Raw genomic sequence first — 20,459 nt, 5'->3', positions numbered from 1 at the left:
TTATTGTTAGGTATTATTTAGTTTTTTTTTTAATTTATTTGTTACAACTCCAAAATACGCAATGACACCAGCACTTATCTACACACTTGATGCTCTGCTAAGAGAAAATCCAAGGGTTAACCCTTCGTATGATTTCATCTAAAATAATTAGCGTCTATTCCATGTAGGTTGATGACGTCAGCGTTGAGTTTCTCTTCCTTATTAATAAGGGGTCCTGTCCGTCAGTTGCTCCAGATTCAGAGAGAACATCACCTCCTGTCACGAAAGGAGTTCCGGAGCTGCAGTGTGAGGCAGAGTAAGGAGAGACTGGTTCGTTCTGTCATGGATCAAAATCTGAGTAGAGAAGCGTGGGATATAACAGGAAATGGGAAAAATATCTTCTGGATGGTTCCATATATTTTCCGAGATGATGATTCGGTAACGATAGATCATCGGGTCACGTATGTTTTAGTCGCCATTCAAGTTATTTTCTTTCCTGTCCTCGCCATCATTGCTCTTCCCGGTGAGTTATTCCAAAGAAAACATATGAAACAGAATATAACAGCACATTTTCCTTCTCACGCGAAAATCTCATAATAATGTTCAATGCTTTGGCACATACCAATTCATAATTAAGCAAATCTTTGCTATGTGCATTTTGGTAATTGACAAAACCGCGGACATCTGTTTAAGAAAATATGTGCTCGCAGTGGCGATGATCCAGAGCAGGTTTAGGAGAATAAACGGTTCACTGGAGTGTAGGAGGATGCGCTGTGGCAACTGGGGAAGCTTACCTGTAATTGAAACGCTCAGACAGATCTGTCATGCAGCGTCTGCATCCAAAGTTGGAGAGGCCTGGACCAGAGAGCGCAGCCTCGCAATAGACGTATACCGCCTTCAGAACTGAGCAGAGGAGGAATTTCTATTGCCAGAGGCAATTTGCGACATATGATTGGAAACTGATACTCACTCACTCAATGTGGGCAAACAGAAAGAAGGGTTAGTGCTAAGTCTCCGGGCTCCTGCTCGATCTGCGATCCAGATTCCCTCGGTAAGAATCAGGGACGGGAACCTGTGCTTCAGGTACACGTATTGGGTGTCAAGGACACTTATTTCATGACAGTTGAGGGTCTGGATTCAGATCTTTTTTTTTCCGCAGCCCGTACAAAATCTGACAATCGTCAAGCCAAAGTTGGCTTCCAGGCACAAAAGTTTATTCAGAAGGCAAATGAATGTTGGCGCTCATTGCTGGAGGGATTGAGCTCAAGAGCAGGGATATCATGCCACAACGATACAGGGTACTGGTGAGAGGGCACCTGGAGCACTGAGTGCAGTTCCTGTCTCCATACCGGAAGAACAATACACTGGCTATGGAGACAGCGCAATAGACGTTCACCCATACCCTGACTCTAACCCTAATCCTAGAGATGAAAAGTTTGAGTCGCCTGTGATTATATTCTCTGGAATTCAGAAGAATGAGAGGTGAACATATAGAGACATATAAGATTTTGAAAGGGTTTAGATAAATTAGAAGTAGGAACGTTGTTTCCCTTGTTAGGTGAGACTCGAACTGTGAGATATTGCCTCAAGATTCAGCGGATAAAATTTAGGACGGAGATGAGGAGAAACTGTGAGTGGCGAATCTGTGGAATTTTCCGCCCAGGGAACCAGTTGAGGCTTCCTAACTAAATATGTTTAAGGTACAGTTATATAGAATTTTAGATAGTGGGGGAATTAAGGGTTATGAGGAATGGTCAGATGAATGGAGCTGAGTTTACGGACAGATCAACGAAGATCTATCGGATGGGGGGTCAGTCTCGACAGGGTGAATTGCCTACTCCTGCTCCTATTTCTTACGTTCTTATAGTTATCAGTGTTCTGCACTTTCTGTCACTTTACAGACGTTCCATCCAACAGATTGCACCGAGTTTACGCTAGTTTGCAAAATGGTTTAGTTTTATTGAATGGTATTCACTGCCGTTACTTTCCACCATCTCGTACAATCATTTCTAACATTTCTACAGACAAAAAAAAAAGATCAGTCTGCTTTATGTGCTTGCTTTAAGGGATCTCTTCCTGATTGGTCATCGCTACCATTGTACTAATCCCACGTACACTAATTCCTATCGTTGGCACACACTGCATGTTTGCTTTAAGAAAACTCTTGCTAATGTCTTTACCCAGATTGTTTCCTTTGTTCGCAGTGAACACGGTGACCATATTCATCCTGTCTCGGGGAAAGTGCGGCCTCTCCAGAGCTGTCACTTGCTACCTGGTTGCCATGGCAGCGGCGGATCTTCTGTTTCTTATCCTGGACCTGATACTCAGCAAGATTCTGATTGCGTACTTGCCAATGGAAGTTGTCGTCTGGTCATTCCGCATGCCGGTCTGTAATATCCACGCTGTTTTGCTTTACAGCGTCACCGACTCTTCGGTCTGGTTCACAGTTGCTTTCACGTTTGATCGATTTATCGCAATATGTTGCCAGAAGCTGAAAAGGAAATATTGCACCTGGAAAACTGCAGCCGTGGTCTTGGGGGCAGTGGCAGTGATCAGCCATTTAAAGGATCTTTACTGGTATTTTAGGCTCTCCGGATCTTACCCGTGGATAATTGCTCCATTCATTTGTCCGAACAGGGTGCATTATTTGAATTCATATATCGGGATGCAAATTGATCTCTTTTATTACTTCCTCAACCCTGTTATCCCATTTGTGCTGGTTCTCCTGATGAATTGCTTAACTGTCAGACATGTCTTACTCGCCAGCAGGGCCCGCAGGAGACTTCGCTCTTCCGGCAGCGGACAAAGTGCCAAAGACCCGGAGATGGAAACTCGCAAGAAGTCCCTTATTTTACTCTTGGTTATCTCCGGAAATTTCATCCTGCTATGGGCACCTTTCACGGTGTATTCCGCGTGGAATCGGCTGTACTTTACCACGTCTGTGCGTCCGCCCGATTCCCTACGAGAGCTGGGCATCATTCTGCAGCTTCTGAGCTGTTGTACGAACACGGACCTTTACACTGTTACACAGAACAAGTTCAGGCAGCAGCTAAAGATTGTGGTAAAATCTCCGCTCGCGCTCAATGTTGCGAGGAAGCTGTGAACTAGCGGAATGTCCTACCCGGCACAAGTGTTTTTCAATAAATTGCGGGCACCTTCGGTCCCACTCTATGCTTGTTCCGCCCAGACCTCGCAAGCTACAATTACAGACAAAGTTCCCTAACACAGCCTCGCTGCGTTTCCTTCATTCACCGACTTTCATCCCCATCTCTGCAGCATCGAAGCTCACTGCAGATCTTCGTACATCTTTCCTCCTTCTACCACCGTGCAGACGTACATGCGTTCGGTTATCAGGCCTTACTCCTACGAGGATGTTTGTGCTCCCGACACTACCCATTCAATCCCGATAGTGACGACTGAATTCGACGCTGAGCTCGCCAATTTCATCAACGTTGCCTGAACATTTCCGCTCCACCCTCAGATCAACTTGGTCACATTCTGTCACCACTGTCGTCTTATTTTCTCTGTGTCCTCAATTCCAGCCACCGATTATCTACCGAAATGTTTTGCAAAGCCACTGACTCCCAGAGCTTTCTTGAATATATCACTTGCCACCCCGATACTTGTAAAAGTGTTCTTTCATTCTATGGTTACGCCTGATGAGTATTTCCATCCAAGGCATTCGAGGTGTGCTCTCTGTTAAAGTTAACGGAAATTCGCTTCCACTACCATCTTCTCCAGCATTTCCTGCGATCCAGAAGCAGCCTATCCCACCTAATATAATGATGGAGGCAGTGTACCTCTGATCATAAGTATTACTCCAGTACTCTCCGCAGGCAATATACTTTATTAGCTTCTGCCATCTTCAACGCGATCTCCACCAGACGCATTTTCCCTCCCCCAGTTCCGCTTTCTGAAGATCTTTCTCTGCGCAAATTCACTGGTTTCTGGTCCCTCCATATAGGACTCGTCTGGTCCTACAAAGTCCCTCAATATTACAGCTGTCCGTGCGCTATCTCTCTCACAGGCGTTAAGACACGAAGCCATCAGTTTGGGTGAAGTGATGTTTTCACCTGCGAAACATTCGGGGTCATTGATTAAATTTCACGCACCCAGTGCGGCCTTTACTATCTTAGAGAGGTTTGATAAATATTGTGCAACAATTCACCGCCTCCCTCTGGAATTGTAAGTGTCTACCCATTTCCGTCGCACTTCACATCCCCTTACAGGCATGTCGGTCGACAGCGTCTAATACTGCCACGATGAGTCCCAACTCATTGTAGTAGTAAAACCTCACAATCCCTCTGCTAGCCTCCAACCACATGACGTGCACATCCATTTGTCTTCCCGCCGCTAAGCAACGTCGTCGGTTTTCTCACAGCTCTCCCTTTACTTTCCCGTCACTCAGGTGAGGTTCTCGCGCATTTCTGGCAAACAGTCCCTCATGAATTGGCCACCATCATCAGAACTCTTTATTTGATTAAATGGACTTCTGTCCTTTCCGTTTCCGCTTCCTCACCTCCACGACTTCCTGCTATCAGCCATCGGCATTATTTATGATTCTCTTTCTTTTCGAGTCCCTAGTCTCCCGCTTTCCCACTCCGCTTGACTTGCCTACACTTTCCAGCTTGTTTTCCTTCCCTTCACTGTCCCTAAAGGTGCTTACAGTGAGTTGACTCCTTTACGGTTTTATCTCCTGCTGCAGCGAGAGTAGAGCAGGGAAGACTGAAACGAACTTCCAATGAATCGTTTTGTTGTATTGTGCCTTACTATTCACCTGTAGCTTTTACACCTTATTCTATACCGTTGTTGTTTTACTTCAATGCACTGTATAATGATTTGGTCTGCACGGACACTATGCATTACAAGCGTTTTAATGAATATTCATTTCACTGCTTTATGGTACCTGTGACAATAGTAAAATAAATCCAATTCCAATCCGGCTACGGAGTATCACGGAGCACATGTATAACATCCTGACCACTACCAGTGTGGTGGGGTGAAATATTCCTTCAGGCAGCCAGGAGTATTTTTCCTGGAACAGTGTGAGCCGGACCGCTCGCTAGGATATAGATTTGTGATGTCGGAATCACGGATAATGTGTAAACCATGTAAGTAGTGCATTTGATCAGGAGCTCTATGTGTCTCCCCTGTCCAAGTGCTCCTGTCGATAATTCCGAAATTCAGTGAAATTCTCTGCATTCGCCAATCAATCGGGAAGCATGTTAGAGATTAGAAAAATCCCTCTTGGTGAAGGAAGAAGGGTGTATTTTCCCCTCTGATACAGTTTCGCCGGAAAACAACCCATCCCTCTAAATTTGTGTACCAATATTTTAGTCTCTTGTATTCTATGCCTCATGTCCCCTTCAGTGTGTTCCACTCCATCGAATACACACTCGACCTGATCCAGTCGTTCCTTTATACTGAATTACCATTCCATCAAAATGTTCCTTAATCTCTTCAGCACCATTACGGTACGGTAATTCTTCACGGTATTGTGTCGACCGGAACTGTAACGGGACGTCTGATGATAGAAGAAACGAATAAGTATAAATTTGTAAAAAAAAAAACACCTCTCTGTTCTTCTGTTGTGTGTCTGAAGAGAACAAAACATGGCTGTTCTTTTATATGTGACGGTGCAAATTTTAGATTGGTGTTATTAAATCAATGGCTCCAGCTATGTGAAATATCAAAATCGTCAGTCTGTTTTTGCTCTGGTCTGCGCAAATGGAAGAAACACGGAGGACATTATTAACTGTTCTTTCCAACTTTGCGGCTACCTTTAGGGATCTATAGACTCAGACGGAGGAAAGGGTTTAATGTTCCAAACGATAAAGCTGGCTTTCATGGAGATTTGTCTCTACTTAGCCGTCTTTCCAAATCCAATCAATGCAACTGATGCGCGTTAGCAAACAAGTCTCATGTCCCAGCGCCAATCTTGGCCGTATACCCACGATCGTCCGACTTAGAACACATAGAATATTTGAAGATCAGAGGTGGAGGTGAACGTGTAGGAGACTATTTCAACGCAGGTTCAGAACATTTGTCCCACAACATTTATGCAGGGCATGATGATAATTTTCTCTATTACTTGTTACTTTGCATGATGCACATCAGAAGCACTGCCGGTTCATGAACAAAGTGCTTCTTGCCGTATCGGCCTCGACCTCGACCTCGTCCCGGGGCAGTACGCTCTGCCTGAGAAAGCACCATCGAAATGTCCTCTGAAATTTTCCTCTCGGTATAAACAAATTCCTTCCAAGGGATATGATTTACAGGTAAGGGGAAAATATCTCTGTCTGAGCTGTATTACTCATACCTATTTATAGTTCTGCCGATTCTCTCTTCAGCCCATAATGCAGCAAAAGAAGAGAGAAAGCAACAATTCTTGTTTGCGTGACCATTTCCCATATTAAATATTCATTACCCCGGGCAATATCTCAGAGAATCATCTTTAAACCCAATAAACACTCTAGCACTTCCAAATAGAGACGAATAGAGACGAACAGAGCCGCAGACAACACTCCAAATGAAATCGTATCAATGCTTCACGTAGCAAAATCATGGGTGTTTGAAGTTAATATTCAGCTTCATTTTGTACTTATACCGAACACAACATACCGGCCCTTCGCCCCAATACATTGTCAGGACCATATGACGTACTCCGCCTTCGGTGTAACTCTTCCCATCTCCACAGAAAGTTACCCATAATATATGCTGCTCTCCTGAGCAGTGTCTTGGTTTGGTACTAAATAGTCCAAGGCTCCTTACCTCTGGTCAGCTGAGAACGAAAAGTTCCAGCTCAAGACTAACTTCACTGGAAAATCTTTCAAAAAACCATCAATTTTAAGGCACCTCTCGAAAGCGAGTGAGATGACTGGCAGGGCTTATCCCTTCAAAGTGACGCATCATTTGAACATAGAGCAAACAGATTGATCGCGACTGTTGGTAGCACATCACTGACCACTCTGGTACTCTCACTGAGTATTCTGACCGGTCACTGACCACACAGGCAGGGCCACTCCCTCAATATCGGCAATCGTGTTAGAAATGTTTTCAATACGTCCACGAATAAAACATAATAATAAATATACATGTATATCAATTATGTATATTGAATAGATTTTTTTTAATATGCAAAATCGGAACTACTGTAGATTAAAATAAGTAAGAAAGTGTCTAAAGCTTCAATGTACATTTAGGAATCGAATGGCAGAGGGGAGCAAGCTGTTCCTGAATCACTGTGTTTGTGCCTTCAGGCTTCTGAATCTCCTACCTGTTGGGAACAGTGAGAAAAAGGCATGCCCAGGGTGCAGGAGTTTTTTAATAATGGACGCTGCCTTTCTGAGTCATCACTTCTTGAAGATGTACTGGGTATTTTGTGGCCTATTCCCCAAGATATAAACGACCAGATCTACAACTTTCAGCAGCTTCTTTCGGTCCTGTGCACTAGCCCCTCCATAACAGCCAGTGATGCAACCTGTCAGAATGATCTCCACGGTACAACTATAGATGATTTTTGAGTGTATTTGTTGCGAGCAAAATTTCTTCAAACCCCTAATGTAGTATACGCACAAAGCATGTTGAGAGCTTTTGTCCCACAACATGTATGCAGAGCACGATCTTAATTGCCCACTATTACATGTTAGTTTGCACGGTCCATATCACAGGTACTGCCAGTTCACGTGCCGAAGTGCTGTTTACACTTACTTATCATATCTGCTTCGACATCTTCGCAGGGCTGTATGTGCCATCGATATCCTCTAAAATTCTCCCCCGTCGTATAAAACGATGCCTTCCAAGGGGTATGAGTTACATGTGAGGGGAAAATCTGACTGATTGGTAGTTTTCATTCATTTTTACACCTTTAAACGTTCTCCCTTCAGCCCTAATGCTGAAAAAAAGAAAACAACAATCCCTGTTTGCGTAATTATTTTTTCATATCACCATATTTCTTAAGCTGGCGATATATCAGGGAATCACCTTTGAACCCAACAAGCACTCAACCTCCTCGCAATGCAGACGAACAGAGCAGCAGGCAGCACTCCAAATGGGTTCATATCAATGCTTCACGCAGCAAAATCACGGGTGTTTAAAGTTGATATTCAGCATCATATAGCACGTAAACGAATACAGCACAGCCCGGGCCTTAGGGCCACAATATTGTACGGACCCCGATGACGTACTCCGTGCTCGATGGAACTCCCCACTTCCACAGACAGTTACCCATAATATATGCTGCTTTCCTGAGCAGCAACTAGATTTGGTACTAAATAGTCGTCTGGCCCCGGGAAGTTTCAGCGCATGACTAACGTCATTGGTAAAGCTTTCAATAAACTTCGGGAAATTATTCTTCTCCAGGCCCTTTCGTAGATCGTTATCTCCAACGTATTCATGGTGAGTCACAGTAAAGTATCCCCAATGCCTTTTGTGCATCCGCCAATGGCAAGTTCCGCTTGCGGTCGACGGAATGTTTTCATTTCCTACTCATGTAACGGTTCTTTATACGCCCTGCGTAGTTATTCGTTTGTTCTTAATATACAGAAAGAAATGGATTGACGGGTTAACTTTCCTCAAGATCTGGTTTAACTAGCATTGAACCGGAAACGTAGATATTAACTAACCAGATTGTAGGGTTGTGGATGTTGTTCCATTATTCAAGGAACAGGTTAGAGCTCGCCCAGGAAATTATAAACCTGTGATTCTTAATTCAAAAGTTGCTAAGCTTATGAAGAAGATCAGGAGAGGTAGCAATTATGAAAAATTGTAGAAGCATAATATGATTCGGAAGATTCAGCATGCCAAAGCCAGGTTGTGCCTTATGAGCTTGATTGAAAATTTTGAGGATGACTAAACACATTTATGAAGGTAGAGCAATAGACGTCGTACATATGGATTTCAGCAAGGCATTTGATGAGCTACCAGTGAAGGCTTATGAAGAAGGTAAGGACACATGGAATGCAAGGGGACAATGCTTTGTGTATAAAGAACAGGCTTGCCCACAGAAGGCAAAGGATGGTGGTAGATGGATCATATTCTGCATGAATGTCGGTGATCACTGGTTTGCCTCAGGGATCTGTTTTGGGACCCCTACTGTTCGTGATTTTTATAAATGACCTGGATGAGAAAGTGGACCTGGATAGGGTGTTGCAGATAGTGTGAAGGGCGGTCAAAAGTTACAGCGGGATATTAAGAGGATGCAAAACTGGGCTGACAAGTGTTAGATGGATTTGGACCCAGATAATTGTGAGGTGATTCATTTTGGTAGATCAAATATGTTGGCAGAATATAGAATTCATACTAGGACTCTTAGCAGTGTGATGTCCGAGGGAGTCTGGGGTCAGAGTTCATGGGACACTCAAAGCCGTTATGCAGGTGGACACTGTGGTTAAGAAGGCATACGGTGCATTGACATTCATCAACCGTGGGATTGAATTTAACAGCCGAGAGGTAGTGTTGCAGTTATATAGGACCTTGTCAGACCCCACCTGGAGTACTGAGCTCATTTCTGGTCGCCTCACTGTAGGAAAGAGGTAGAATCAATGGAAAGGGTGCAGAGGGAATTTACAAGGATGTTGCCTGCCTTGGGGAGGCATGCCTTATGAGAATGGGTTTTGAGAACTCGGCCTTTTCTCCTTGGAGCGACGATGGATGAAAAGTGATCTGATACAGTTGTCCAAGATAATGAGAGGCATTGTTCGTGTTGATAGGCAGAGCCTTTTTTCCCAGGGCTGAAATGGCTAGCACGAGAGAGCATAGTGCTTGGAAGTAGGTACAGTGCAGATATCAGGGGTAAGTTTTTTTTTTTTACGCAGAGTTTGGTGAGTGCGTGGAATGGGCGGCCGGCAACGGGGCTGGAAGCGGAAACGGTATGATCTTTTAAGAAACTCCTGGAATGGTATACAGGGCTCAGAGATATAGAGGGCTATCGGAAATCCTAGATAGTTCCAAGATTACATAATATTCGGCACAGCTTTGTGGGCTGAATATATGTATATATTCATGTAGAACAGGATGATAGATCAATATAAATATTAGGATAAATATAACAGGATAAAGGTGATAGATCCTAAGAGAGATAAATTGTAGAATGCTTCCAAATAGATTTTCTGGAATTGCAACCTGCGAAATATTTTTATGTGTGGATAGACTGGATGTGGAGAAGATATTTTCTATAATAGATAAGTCAAGGGCTAGAGAGCACAAATTCTGAATTGAGGCATAACCAAATAGAATAGACATAAGGAACAATTCTTTTACACAGGGAGCAGGATCGGTAGAATTTCTTGCTACAGACGGTTGTCTCTGCTTAAACTCAAGATGTGGAATTAATCGCTACAGACAACTGTGCATAACAGGTCATTGTTGGAACTTAAGCCCGAGTTTGGTGTGTTCTTGATTAATCAAGGTGTCAGAGGATACGAGAAGAACGCAGGAGGATGGAGTTTTGCGGGATACAAGCTGAACTATCACATGATGGCAGAGGAGGCTGGATAAGGATAAGGAAAGTGCCTAATTCTGCAGGTGTGCCTTCTGGTCTTGTTCTTATAATTTTTTTTCAGAGCGCTTGAGCATTTTTTATTGCTGAAAACGCGTTTGATATTTGATAGGCACTTCCAGAGAAAGTTGCTAAATCAGAAACAATTCCGTTCCTTTATAGAATCTTTGAAAGATAAACAGATGTATTGAAAGTGAAAGCCGCCAACAGAGTCGCAGGTCTCCCTTCCCCTAACAATGACACTTATCAGGAGCGTTGCGGACTTAGGTCGCAAACCATTGTTGAGGATCCCTAACACCCGTTCAACAGTCTCTTTACCTCTCCACCGTCAGTACGAATGAACTGAAGCACTGGCACTGGGTCTGCCAGACTGAGTAACATTTTCTTTAATCGGGCTCTGAGATTAATGAATATCTTCCTACCACCGAGCTGTTGTCACCCGGCCAGCGAGGTGCTAGCTGTTTATTGTATAGTTTACTGATTACTATGTACCCATGGTGAACATTCCACATATTTTGAATTTTATTTTAATATCATATTTGTGGCAATATTTGTTTAATTCCCTCTGAGTGGTTTTCTGATGGGTGAGCGTACGTTGGTCCAGGGGAAATGTGTTAGGTGTGATTGTATTTATGTAAAGTCAATTGACAATAAACTTAAACTTCAGCGTGACACATAAATATGCAGGTGTTGAGGGAAAGGTTCCTTATGCCGTTAATCTGCATTAGAGAGGACCGGTAAGATGGCCAGCATGGTCAGGACTGGCTTACACATGTACGTTATCCCCTTCGACCTATTTCTTCGAAGTACTATCTCAAATCATATTTATTTACTTTTCCGCTGATATTGAACGTCTCTGCTACACGATGCACTGCACTTGAACATATGGAATACAGAATGACAAATAGAAAGCGAAGAACAACAATGGCGCGAGACTGAGCCTGAGCACGAAGGGATGGAGTACAGAAGGAATTAAAATGAGAAATATCGAGAAACAGTGAGGAAGAAGGTTAGAGTAAGGTATGATGACAAATCCTTGTCAAGCGGCAGCTGAATTTAAATAGCAATAATTTCTGGCAGAAGACGTTGAACGAGATATTTCATGTAAAAGCTGAAAGAGAACAGCCTTAACACGAAACATCAGAAGCAGTTGTCGAAAGAGAGACGACATCGTAATCGGCTTTTATTGTTGGACAAGCTTCATTCCCTTGCTCATTTAATGATTTTGAAATTAGGACAAAGGGATATTTCACCATATTCTTTACCTGCTCCCTGAACTTCGTCTGTGTTCATGCAGCAGCTGAAAAGCTGGAACATGAATCCCAATTCTTGAAGAAAATCCGGAAAGTACGCTGGCCTCAACCCCATAAAGCGGAGCCGTGTGTTGATAGAGGAGAACATGAACAGTGCCCATAGCAAGATAAAATTACCAGAAATGGCAAACAATAAAACGATGGATTTCATTCTGCTCGCCATCTCGGAATCTTGTGGAGTATCTGCAGTACTCTGACCACGGAGCCGCCTCCGGGCCCTGCTCGCCACTATAATCTGCCTGACGGTCAAGGTGTTGAAAAGCAGGATCAGAGAAATTGCTGCCCCAGGGGTCAGGATATAATGAAGGAGTTCTACCGATCCCCAGGCAGACGAATTCTAAATACCGTACCTTGTGTTACAAAGCCACGGGAAATTCCAGAGTATATAATTACCAGTGAACATAAAATACTAGAAGATATTCTTCAGACAGCTCACAACAGTGACCGTCCCCAAAGCCACAATCGCCTTCTGCGCGGTGCAATACGTTGCTCTCAGTTTCTGGCAACAAATAGCGACGAAGCGATCAAGGGTGAAAGAGACGGTGAACCAGACGAAGCAATGTGTGGCTGCGAACAGAAGGACGGCGTGTATATCACATATGCGGATTCTGGCCACGAATTGATATTCTCGGTAATAAACAATGGGAATCTGTCTCCATATCAGGTCCAGGATAACGAACAGCAGATGATTCACAGCCATGGCCACCAGGTAGCGAGTAATGCATTTGGAGAGACCGCATTTTCCACGGGATAGGTCTACGATCGACAGCAGGTTAGCGGAGAGGAAGGAAGTAGAACAATATTATCCGATGCTACAAAACATTCATAGGTTTATTTCAATGTCTGTTTTTTTTTTAATTCAGAAAATCTGCTAGTAAGACTGCATGTGTGGAAAAAGAAATGAGTAATCGTTTCTGTTCGATCCCAATTTGAACATAGTTGAGTCGTGCTGCCGCCAAAGAAAACAATGTCCGTGTCATATGCCAGAGATAGTTAAGCAGTTTTCCATTCTGTTTCGGATTCCAATCCTAATTCGGAAACTGATTAATCATATATAGCGATCAGATATATCAAACCGGATATGATCAGATAATTTTATATAAATTTCATAACTTTATTTCTTAATGAAATCTGTTTTTTTTATTGATGAGCTTGGTACGGTTAGATATCTCAGAAAGCAAATACTCTTCCTGGAACAGTTCTAAGCTATCTTCTCAAGAAAGGTAGTGACGACGTTTCGGGCCGAAACCCTTCATCAGGAGTCCTACCTCCTCCCATATTTGCTGTCTGGCCTGATGAGTTCTGCCAGGATTTTGTGTTTTCATTTATTTCCAGTATCTGCAGATTCACTCGTATTACAGAGAAAAATATGTTGAACACAATGTCATATTAAAATGTATAAAGTTCGTCGAAATTCCAGAACAACAAAGTGAGAAATTTGGTTAAAAATCCAACACTGTGGGGCAAGGCAATTGCGTGAAATTTATCGGGACCGTTGGATAGAAGTCTTCCAATGAAGAGGATTTGTTTCATGATGGAATGAATGAATATACCTGCACAGACAGGCAGTGTCCTGAGATAAATAAATTGAGCATCACAGGATTGAGCTGTTCTCGCATCAGCAGCTGAGTTGAACTGAAAAATAAAACTCGTATCACATATTGTTACTATTAAAAGAATATTGTTAACAGAGCTGGTTTGCCAGTGGAGTACCAGTGTCTCACCCACTCTACCTGCCTTCACTGCTGGTGATAAAAAGCTGTCAGTAGTGCCATCTTTTAAGTATCTGGGGAGCATTCTCTCTGAGGATGGCGGCATTGACAACGGCATCCGGAGCCGCATTAAACAGGCATCAGCTGCCTTTGAGAGACCTCGGCGTAGAGTCGTTCAGAACAGGAACCTTCGTCCACAAAGGTTGCCGTATACCAAGCGATCTGTGTCACCACCCACATTTATGTCTGTGAAGCTTGGGTAACCTACAGCCGTCACATCAGGTCCTTGGAGCGCTTGCACATAAGCTGCCTTCGGCGCATCCTGGGAATTACCTGGCGTGAGCGGGTGCCTCACACTGAAATACATGTGAAGACAAAAGGCAGAAGTATTTCAGGCCATGATTACTCAGCGTCAGCTGCAGTTTCTGGGGCACGTGATCAGGATGCCCACATGTCGGCTAGCCCGCAGAGTGTTATACAGCCAGCTACATCATAGTCGACGCTCAGCTGGAGGGCGGATGAAGCGCTATGAGGATCAGATAAAGAATGCTTTATGAAACTGAAAGATCAGACCTGCAGACCTGCAGGATGCTGCTGCTGACCGTATGACCTGGCGACAGCTCTGTAGGGATTGGGTTCGTATTCTGGAGATGGAAAGAAGAACCGGATGACAGTAGAAGAGAGCCAGGAGAAATGCAGCCATGGTTGCTATCACTACCAAGACTACTACGTATACATGCCCACCCTGCAATAGAGCTTGTAGATCCAGGATAGGATTGCATAGTCATCAAAGATCTCACCATTAAAGGAGTGGACGTCGTCATCGAATTTAAATGGGCAATCGAAGGAGTAGAAGAGAGAGAGAGAGAGAGAGAGAGAGAGAGAGAGAGAGAGAGAGAGAGAGAGAGAGAGAGAGAGAGAGAGAGAGAGAGAGAGATAGACAGAGAGAGAGAACTCCTTGTAACACTACTACGACTGCGAAGTCTACATGAGTAATGCTTGAGTTACTGCCTGACTGGCCTGCTGAGTTCCTCTAGCATTTTGTGTATGTTGCTTTAAATTTTCTGATATCTCATTTTTTTTCAGAAGAAAACTAAGTGGCTCAAACGTTCAGTAAATTGATCTGATGTAGACGGAAACTTGACAACAAAACTGAAGCCAGCGCCCTGAACCATGGAAGTTAATGAAGGCAAAGCCAGTTGACGGATTTCACATGGACTTCAACAAGAGTTCTGACAAAGTTCCTCATGATAGCTTGTTCGAAGGATTCATTCATTTTGCATTCATTACCAGGTAATAAATTTGATTTCCCGCTTCGTTGGAGAAAACAGAATGGTTGTAGACGCTTGCCTCACTCACTGGAGGCCTATGAATATTGGCGTGTCGCATCGGAATAAAGGATCTCTTTATTCACACTCCTTTCTCCCGAACAGCCAATGCTCCACCCTCGCTCGCAACTTCCCGAGAACTTGCCCATAATTTACTGTTGCTTTGCAAAAATAATTCTCTGTATTCGCTGCCGGCAAACACTCCTTAATTTTCATTCCCAAAATACTTTTTAAGTTACAAAGTGAACTGAGAATAGTGCCACCTCTTAACAGTGGTAGGACCAAGTCCTCAGAGGAACAGGAATAAATGAGGAAAATTCAAATGTGTTTGCATGTTTTCATTGAGATTCTCCGCATCTATTTCGATAGAAATCTTCAGTTTCAAGTTCTTATTTGGCAAAAGGCTTATTCAAAAGGCTTTATTTTCTAGTTCTGGTCAAATGACTGTTGCCATTGCATTTGTCGTCATTATTACAAACTCGGCCAGCATTTACCCTTTCGGGAATCCTGCACTGGGTTGCACAGTTCCATTTGTACCTTCGATTTCACAACTTGCTGCCCGTTTCGGAAACAGTCCACGCTAACAAAGTGCATATCTATTCAATTACCGACACTACATTACATCCGGGACTTCATTGCCAAGCATGATCTCGACATGAGATGCATGAGACTGCAGAAAGGGGCCACAATGTCCCAACCGAAGCAGTGCAATACCTTAAAAGGAATTTTCCACATAAACTGACGACTGCAGAACAAGAGCAATGACCACCGCCAATTTACGATCGATTTGTTCCTCAGCTTCCCATGACACCGTGTCATTTTTTCACCTGGTTTCCCTGATATCACCGGACAAGCATTTACCGAGGATTTACCAGTGACAGATATTTCATGTCCACTGTGGGGATACTGAGGAAAAAAGAAATATCACTGTTAAATACATTGCCGAATTGCCGGATTATAATTGTGGCCAGTTTGATTAGAAAGAACGGTCGTAAGGATTTATTAAGGTTTTAGAGTTGAGCGCGTAACCAGGGAAAGGTCGAGAGTTATTTAGGAGTAGAACTATTAGGCTGTGCGTTGATTCCGGGACGGAATATATTCGGAGATAAATATTTATTCCTTACGTTAACGTCGAGGAAGAAAGTCAGCAGTCAGTTACTGACCCTAAAGCACGCTTGGAATATTTTCCCCCATGTTTATGTTTTGCCTGGATTCTGGGCAACTTCGATATATTGAAAAGGAAGGTGATCACAAATCTGTACCGATATCCGATCACCCACCGTCAGCTCGTCTGAAAACCAAACGGTAGCCAGTTTCCCTGCTCTACATAACCGACATTAAACAAGGAGTTTTTAACCATCGTTTTGAACATTCCCGCAGAACCACGAAGTTCGCATTTTTATCAGTCCTCCCCTCTTGGAGTTGTAATAGGAATGGAATGTGCGATACAATGGCAAGATAATTGACTTCTGTCTTCAATCCAACATCACCAGAAGATCTCAGATTTCAGTCGCAAAATTTTATGTGTCGATGTACCCAACTGTTTTCACCGCGGCACAAACTGTATGAAGAATAAATATTTGCTCCACTTACAGGGCGGGAAGGAAGGGGAAATGCCTGTGGTGGTGTATCTGAAAGATTGTGTGTGTGAGAGAAGCAGTGTGCGTGTGTGTGGGAGAGGGAGAAGGGTGGGAACGAGTGACAGAGGGGAACGAGAATATTGTGGTGGAGAATTTGAACAGACAATCTGTAGTGTGAATCTAGGAAGGAGAGTAATACACAAGGAAAGACAAAGCAATCAATTTAACATTATAAAGTAGTTTAGAAATTTTGCAGCGCACGGTTATTCCTCCTGACGTTTGTCTGGATGGAAACAATTGAGATTTCATCTCCGCTGAATAAAGAAACAACCCATCCTCAGCTCGGCGACAGGAGCTTAGAACTTAAATTTCTTCCGTTGCGCAGTCTGTTTCATCCACAAACCGTCCTATGTTTAAATCCGCTTATTTTCCCCTGAAAATTATGTTTCATTTCTGCTAATTCTTTCCTTAGTCTACTTTGCCAGGTTTGAAGTATAATGTGCTGCTGCTAGAAAGGCGAATGTTCTTGACATTTACACAAAAATGCTCATGACTGTAAACTTGAACACGAATTGGAAAATTGAGTCTCAAGTTCATCTCAAACACTGGAGCCCAAACAATGTTACTGCCCAGGATTGAACTGTGGACCTTTCGCGTGTGAAGCGAACGTGATAACCACTACACCACAGGAACGGTGCAAAGCGCTCATTGCTCAGCGCTATTGAACAATGACCAGAGGCAGCCCCTCCCCAGAGCAATAAGAACAAAACATTGTCCACCGTTCCTCTCAGCTTTCAGTAACAAGTATTAAATTTGTGCGACGTATACAGCGAAATGCATGTGTGTGTTGTGTGTGTGTGAGACAGAGAGAGAGAGAGAGAGAGAGAGCGTCTGTGTGTTTGAGTGTGTGTGAGAGGGAGAAGGAAGGGAACGAGTGACAGAGGGGAACGAGAATATTGTGGTGGAGAATTTGAACAGACAGTCTGTAATGTGACTAGGAAGCAAAGCAATACACAGGTAAAGACAAAGCAAGCAATTTAACATTGTTAAGTAGTTTAGAAATTTTGCAGCACACGGTTATTCCTCCTGACATTTATGACCTGAATGCTCATGACAATGAACTTGAGCACGAAATGAAAATTTGAGTCGCAAGTTCATCCCCAACAATGAAGTCCAAACAATGTTTCTGGCCAGGATTGAACTGGGGAACTTTCGCGTGTGAAGCGAACGTGATAACCACTACACCACAGAAACGGTGCAAAGCGCTCATTGCTCAGCGTTGTTGAACAATGACTAGAGGAAGCCCCTCCCCACAGCAATAAGAACAAAACATTGCCCACCGTTCCTCTCAGCTTTCAGTAACAAGTATTAAATTTGTTCGACGTTATGCAGTGACATGCGTTAACAATTTCCTGTGAACTTTCGACATGCAACATGTAACTGAATTATGTTGCATACATAAAGCAAGGAATTAAAACATTTTCCTCTAGCTTCCATCTGCAATCTGGGGGATTGTTGATGCAATCTGCAATCTCAAACGCAATCTCATTCTATTGTCAATGAGCAACTCGGTAATGAATCTTTGCTGCGTTCAAAGACACTAACGATCTTTAGCACTCTTCAGAGATTATCTGTCCGGAGTCAATGGTCACTTAACCAGGACCTGTGATACTCATCTGCTGCTCATGCGGCCATCCTCAACCAGCTCCCATAGCTACACGTGACCCTGATCGGCTGGGTGGAGGGGGAGTAGTGGACTTAGTAGGTCGGGTATCCGGGCCCAAGAGTGACATGCAGGCGAGCGGAGGAAAGGAGCGGCTTACATCTCTTTTACTTGGTCTATTTGCAGGAAAGTAATTCCTGTCATTTTTCAGTGGATTTTTGGATAAAGAAACTGAACTATGAAAGCATGTGCGGCTTGTGTGCAGAGCTGCAGATAATGAAAGAGGCCGGGGAGCCTAGTATAGGATATCCAATCTGCATCATCTACAGCTTTATACAGATGTATTTTCTTCTGACGTCCGCTGTTGTGAATAATATAGTAAATACAATTGTTTACATATAATGGATGCATTTAAACATACGTTTAACGTATTTAAATACTCAAAATATTTCAAAGAATGCTGCAAATTGGTGCTGATATTTGTGCTGTCTCAACAAGGCTGTGTAAAACAACAGAGAGAATTATTGCACATCACAAATCAGATTAATTACAGTCAGAAATAAATGCAAGGTAGTCTGCTGACGTCACAGGAGGGTTTTTCTCTCTCTTATTAATACTTTACTAATCCTTTCAGTCACTTCCCCCAATTTCAGCGACAGCAGCCTCTCCTGCCACGGACAGAGATCAGGAGCTGCACAAAGAGGAGTGTGAGGGCAGACTGGCTTGTTCTGTGATGCATCAGAATCTTGGAAAGTCAACTTGGAATATAACAGGAGATGGGAAAAATATCTTCTGGAAGGTTCCATATATTTTTATAGATATTAATTAGATAACGTTAGATGATCGAGTCTCACATGCCTTCAGAGCCATTGAAGTGATTTTCTTCCCCATCCTCGATATAATTGCTCTTCCCGCTGAGTATCTTTCCAAAGATAACGTAACTGCACATTTTCCTTCTCACGTGCACCTTCGATAGTAATAATCAATACTGCTGTCGCACATACCAGTTAGGCAAATGTTTGTGCTATGCATTTTGTTAATTTACGGTGATGATGTCCCCTGTTTTAGAAAATCTGTTCTGGCAGTGGTGATCATCCAGAGCACGTTGAGGAGAATAACCGATTGAAAGCATGAGGCCGTGCCTGTATTCGCCGGAGTTTAGGAGGATGGAGCAGGGGGATAGGGGAAACTTACCTGGAATTGAAACGCTCAGATCGAGCCGTCATGCAGAGGATGTATCCAACAGTGGGAGAGTCCAGGACCAGAGAGTGCAGCCTCAGAATAGATGACTGCCTCTTTCAGAACAGAGCTGAGGGGGAATTTCTATTGTCAGATGCAATGTGCTGACGACCTCATTGACACAGACTGTTACTGACATCAAAGGATCAGATGTACTGTATTTAGAGCGGAGGTTAATAGGTACCTCCTGGATAGGGACATCAAAATATAAGTGGAGAAGTCAGGAGAACGGTGTTGGTAGGAAATACATCGGCCATGATCGAATGGCTCATGACCCTGTGCTGTGATCAGGCTGTCTCACTTAATGCTCTGAAGGGCTGCTGCTGAGTTTCCGGCTGCATGTTAGTCCCGCGCTCCTCATCTCCGCGCTCCCAGTCCGGAAGGGGGCGAGTCGAGAAGAGGATCTCCGGGTCGGCTTGTTCCCGGTCGTGGTCAAGATGGCCGTTCACGGGTCTAGGTGACGGAAGATGAAAGGGCGCTGCCGGAGCCGAAGGCCTGCCCCTTTTCTGAGCACACGACCGTGCCTGGCTCTCCTTCGAGAGGGAGCACGGGGTCGTTGCGGACGCATTGTTGGATTTCCATGCCGGTGGTCACGGCGGCGGAACGACTGTTTTAAAGACGGCAGCAGCCATATAGAAATTTTGGATGTAGCTACTGTTTTGTAAATATTTATTATCTTGTGTTCGTGTGTTGTAAATAAACTTTATTGCTAAAGAAAGGTAATGCTCCTGAGGGAAGGTTCATATTTCTGATGAGTAAACTTACAGAAGATTGTCGCACACAGCAGCCTGTCAAAGAGAGTTGAAACTTTACATTTCGACAGGATTCTTTTGCAATTAACCTGGGTCCCACTTCCCAGTGTTTTCAAGGCTAATCGGTGTGACTATAGTTTGCAAGTCAGGCTGTTCCTGAGCATTATACAGGTCCTTCCGCTATTAGGATATTCGGACGTGCCTAACATATTATCAAAAAGGTTAATCGCATTTCGGCTCAAAACAGAACTACTTTCCCTCTTCTAATCTCTCGGGATATCCTAAGAGCATTCTTCAAGTTGCCGCATTGACTGTAGTTCCATAATAGCATGCCGTGCACGTTGCCTAATTGTGAACATCTCTCAAATTGATTCCGCTTCTGTCCAGGATTGTGC

General features: G+C 43.6%; 2 non-coding genes across 2 annotated transcripts; both read right to left on the bottom strand.

Moving 5' to 3' along the window:
- Positions 1-17,030: 17,030 nt before the first annotated feature.
- Positions 17,031-17,103, bottom strand: trnav-cac (transfer RNA valine (anticodon CAC)). Its single transcript has one exon. It is a non-coding gene; the product is annotated as a tRNA-Val (tRNA).
- Positions 17,104-17,591: 488 nt separating this feature from the next.
- On the bottom strand, positions 17,592-17,664 carry trnav-cac (transfer RNA valine (anticodon CAC)). The gene has a single exon. It is a non-coding gene; the product is annotated as a tRNA-Val (tRNA).
- Positions 17,665-20,459: the final 2,795 nt, after the last annotated feature.

The sequence above is a fragment of the Hypanus sabinus genome, unplaced genomic scaffold (genome assembly GCF_030144855.1).
Source record: "Hypanus sabinus isolate sHypSab1 unplaced genomic scaffold, sHypSab1.hap1 scaffold_551, whole genome shotgun sequence".
Lineage (NCBI taxonomy): Eukaryota > Metazoa > Chordata > Chondrichthyes > Myliobatiformes > Dasyatidae > Hypanus > Hypanus sabinus.
This window is presented reverse-complemented; position numbering and strand designations above follow the sequence as displayed.